General features: G+C 46.6%; 1 protein-coding gene across 1 annotated transcript in view; it reads right to left on the bottom strand.

Moving 5' to 3' along the window:
• tafa3a (TAFA chemokine like family member 3a) overlaps positions 1–5000 on the bottom strand; it is an 88851-nt gene that overhangs the window by 67715 nt on the left and 16136 nt on the right. The gene's annotated exons all lie outside the window — the stretch shown is intronic.

The following is a 5000-nucleotide window of genomic DNA, read 5'->3' as shown; positions in this document are numbered from 1 at the left end:
AAGATACACACACTGTCTCTCTCAAGCGCACACATACACACATATAAAGGCACACACTCCCAGACTCTTTCACACACACAGACACATATACACACATACATACAGTACACATACGCACACGCATATACAGTACACACACACACACAGAGAAAGAGAGAGAGACACACACACACACACATACTATCAACAAACACCACCTTACTCCTTTCACATACACAACATACACACACAAACACACACATACATCAATACACACACTATGGATACACACACACACACACACACACAAACACTCCTTCCAGCAACATGAAGGGTCTGAAAGCCAAGCTGCTTTCCCTGTGTGCGTGGACACAAGTCAATATTGTGCTGCTGACAAACAGCCCCCTCACTAGCACCCCGGAGCAATTTGCAGCAAAACAACAAAGAGCTCTCGCCGTGAGAGAGACGCATACGCTAACATAATGCACACTCGGCTAATGCCGCCATTGTCTCCATGCCCGCAGCGGTGGCTAGCACGAAAAAAAAAAGGACGGGTGATGCCGTGCCGTGCCGTGCCATGCCGTGCCGTACCACGCTGTTGGGGTGCTGATGGATTTCTGAGGGAGGTTGATTGATGACATCATGTTCACCCAGCATGCCGTGCTCTCGGAGGGACCTGCTAATCTGTCAACCAGGTGAACCCGCCGCCACAGTGACGCGCGCCAGGATGGCAGTGCTGCCAATGCACAGTGTGTGTGTGTGTGTGTGTGTGTGTGTGTGTGTGTGTGTCTGTGTGTGTGTGTGGGTGGGTGGGTGCGCGTGTGTGTGTGTGTGTGTGTGTGTGTGTGTGTGTGTGAGTATGCGTGTGTGTGTGTGTGTGTGTGTATGTGTGCGTGTGTGTGTGTGTGTGTGTGTGTGAGTGTGTGTGTGTGTGTGTGTGTGCGCATGTGTGTGTGTGTGTGTGTGTGTGTGTGTGTGTGTGTGTGTGTACGTGGTTGCGTGCGTGCGTGCGTGCGTGCGTGCGTGCGTGCGTGCGTGCGTGCGTGCGTGCGTGCGTGCGTGCGTGTGTGTGTGTGTATCTGCAATCTATCATGGCTGGCCACCTGCTCCTCTCACGTGAGAAGCTGACCCACCCACTCGAACGCCACATCTGTCACGTCACACACCCTGTCACACACCTGATGCGCAGCCACACACAACGGGCCAAAGCCATCCAGCTTAATGAAGTCCTGTTATCCAGGGGGCCATCACGAACGCAAGCCTCCGGAATGGTGACAATTTTCTTAAAGGAAACTTCCAGAATAACCAAGGCTTACCATAAAGGACATACAGTACGTGTAGAATGACCATATGTTCAAGCTGGCCAAAATCAACAAGGACTTTAGTACATGACAGCAAGGGTATACGCCATTTACAGTAATACAGGGAGTAATAAACATGCTCATTCATGAGATCTATCTGTCTACGTGGCTTCTTGAGAGCACGTTGACCAAATGACCAAACGTCCGGTGGGAAATAAGAAATTGAGGGGGTGGATTCGGAGGTGGTGTTGAATCCTAGAGATCGTCATGTCAATTATTTAAACTGAGGGGGCCGAGGCCAATGCACTGTGGTCTCGGCAGCAAAGAGTGAAGACTGTAGAACCGGTATGAACAAGACTTTCTGTGAATGCTAACAGACTTTTTTTTAAAAGGAAAGGAAACAGTGCTGAAGTTCACTGAGGTGGTTTTGCTTAGTTCGGTCCAGGAGAAAGACTGCCCCTTGAGTCATGTTACTGTAAAGCAGCGCAGACAGGATTCATGAACACTTACAGTAACAAGAATCAACATAATTAGGTCATAATTACTAAAAGAGAAAGATAGACAGAGAGAGAAAAATAGAGAGAGAGATTTCAGTTCTGAATGAGTTAATTCATGGTGAACTAATTAGTAAAGGTATATTGACTTTGGGATGTTCTGAAACTGAATGAACCCTATAATTGACAATCTAAGTGACATTACAGTAAGTAGCCAAACATGCAGTGCATCTGCCAAATAGCTATTATGCTCAACATGTTAAACTTTGCACTGATTACAGGATAAGGGTAGCCTGGGTGTTCCCATGCTGCCTTGCTCGGTGATCTCAATCGCGCAGCTAAGGCAGTCTGGAAACTAACACCCACATTTTCGCCTGATGTTGGCGACAGAACAGGGGAGAAAGCAAGACCATGATGAGCTATGCACAGACGCATTTGATAGACATCCGTGGCGCCCAATGAACGGATCTGGGCATTTTTTTCAAATACGAGAAAATGAACGTCTGGTTGCCAGACCACGTCTCATTTGAGAAGTGGGAGGCGCTAGCCAGGCTAGGATAAGGGGGGTACGGTCAGCAGTCTTTCTGACATAGCCCTTATGGGTGAACCACTTGCTCCCGCTCCGCAAACGACTTACTTCCTGTCTCATGGGCCGGAGTGTCCTACCCCCCCCCCCCCCCCGCTGTCCCCAGAACAGCTCACACCCCACAGACACGACGCCGCATGAGGCCATCGCGATCACACTGAATCCCGCCACTTCAGATGCACAGTGAAGAGTGTGAGAATGCATCCTCTTTCAAATTCATCGGATGAGCCAGCTCAAACACACAGAGGGGGAGATCTGAGTTCAGGTTTGGTCCTTATGTGGGCCTGGTGTGGGCCTTTTGTGGGCCTTATGTGGGCCAGAAAGGATCTGGTGTCAGCGCCACTGTTGCTGTCCGTAAAATTAAGTTCGGCAAGCAAAGCAGCATCTAAAAGGAGGAACTCAGGCCTGCTGTTGACACAGTGTGTGTGTGTGTGTGTGTGTGTGTGTGTGTGTGTGTGTGTGTGTGTGTGTGTGTGTGTGTGTGTGTGTGTGTGTGTGTGTGTGTGTGTGTGTCTATGTGTGTGTGTGTGTGTGTGTGTGTGTCTATGTGTGTGTGTGTGTGTTGGCTGAGGGTGCACTACCTCTGTGTATGGTAGGAGCGGGGGCTGCGTTTTAATGAAGTCAGCAGCAGCTGCGGTGATGAATGGTGCGTCTGTGGCGGCGAGGAGAGTCCAGCTCATCCTCTGGACACTGGCCTCAGCTCAGCTCACCGGCCTCTTAAGGGCCAGGATGCAATCACCTCTTCCCCCCACCTCTCTCTCTCTCTCTCTCTCTCTCTCTTTATCTTCTTTATATACTCTCTCTCTATTACTGTCTCTCACCATCTCTCCCACTTTCCACTTCCTGTTTCTCTGCCTATTGCTTTCTTCTCTCTCTCTCTCTCTCTCTCTCTCTCTCTCTCTCTCTCTCTCTCTCTCTCGCTCTCTCTCTTTCTTTCTCTTTCTCATTCTCTTTGCTAGGAGAGCTGATGTAACACAGTGTCACAGTTATGTGCTAATGAAGGAATGGCAAAAAGAGACCATCGTCGCCACAGGGAGAGAGAGAGAGAGAGAAAGCGAGAAGGAGAAAGAGGAGAGTGAGTGAGAAAGAGAGAGAGAGAGAGAGAGAGAGAGAGAGAGAGAGAGAGAGAGAGAGAGAGAAGGGCAGAAGGGTCACACCAGCAGGGCCACTGTTAAGCCCACTGGCTTCCCCCTGCCAAGCCCTCTGTCCTCTCTATTCATCTTACAAAGGCACAGCAGGGCAGAACGACGGCAGCTAAAGAAGACATATTTCCTCTATTCATTATACACCTCTTAATGCACTGCCAGGTTTCTTTAACCAAGGAATAGCTGTATGTGTGTGTGTGTGTGTGTGTGTGTGTGTGTGTGTGTGTGTGTGTGTGTGTGTATGTGCCATGCGCTGTAATATTTAGCAATATTTTAGTTATTTACTGTAGATGATGAATCCCCCTAATACTTCACAATGTCATGTTAAGAAGCATTATAACTATATTGTTCATCATTAGTCCACACATGTTTACACAGAGTGATGAATACCTCTACATCTTTACTTCTAAAGGACTCTGCCTTTCTGGGATGCTTGAAACATGTTGTTGGTATCAAATTGAAAATGAACATACAGTATATTTTCCATGAAATAGTCAGTACAGTACAGTACAGGTCATTTTCAACGTTTGATTTATTTGCATTTTACAAATGTTCTCGACTTTTTCTGATTTGGGTACATATAAACATCAATAATGACTTTCTTCTCAATACAAAGCGCATTGGTATATTTGTGTATCCAGATATGTATGGCTGCTATCTTTAGGGCTTGGCATACAGTAAAGCATGTTCAATATTTGCCCTGTAATCTGATCACGACCCTTACAATCTGTCTTCCATGACAGTGATTACTGCAGCTATACGAGGACACTGTGTTTGATTTGATAATGAGGTTCCCATGTTCACCCAGAGGATTTGCATGTTTGCACAGTAAAAGAGACAGAATCCTTAAGGCTTCCAATAATATTAAACCAGTGTGTTTGTCATGAAAGGCAAGTATTGGTTTAAGCCTCCCTTTTCTGTTGCTCATGTTTAATTTTTATCTTAATATTGGCGAGCTGCTTTGGCTCAAAAGACTCTAAGCGTATAATTGCATTTATTCAAACATCTGACATTGGAGTGTATGATGTATGTATGCATATTGGCACTCACAGCTATGAGTCAGGAGAGTTAATTGTGAAATCTAAATCATATGCAGGCATATGCGCTTAAAAAAAAGAAAGAAAAACTGAACCAGAAGTCAGCACGATAGTGTCTTGCACACATCATGGACACACACTGTGAAATGCCTAACAACAACCACAACAACAACAACAAAATAAACAAATAACAAACTAAACTCAACAATCAATCAGAGCTAAATTGGGGGTGCGTCCACAAAATGAAGATGAAACATCATATAAGCGAGTCAGCTCAGCACATCAGCCAGGCACCAGCACAGCTTGCGTCAGCCCACCGCTGAGCTGATGACTGAGACCTTGAGCACAACACCGAGCTCTCAATGGGCACTTCTAATGAGACAAAAGGCATTCTGCGCAGGAAATATCCACCATTTGAAATAATTTCACACCCCAACACACATACACAGACACAGGCA

This window comes from Sardina pilchardus, chromosome 9, assembly GCF_963854185.1.
Source record: "Sardina pilchardus chromosome 9, fSarPil1.1, whole genome shotgun sequence".
Taxonomy (NCBI): Eukaryota; Metazoa; Chordata; class Actinopteri; order Clupeiformes; family Clupeidae; genus Sardina; species Sardina pilchardus.
Note: the sequence above shows the minus strand (reverse complement) of the source record. Positions and strands in the feature narration are given on the sequence as shown.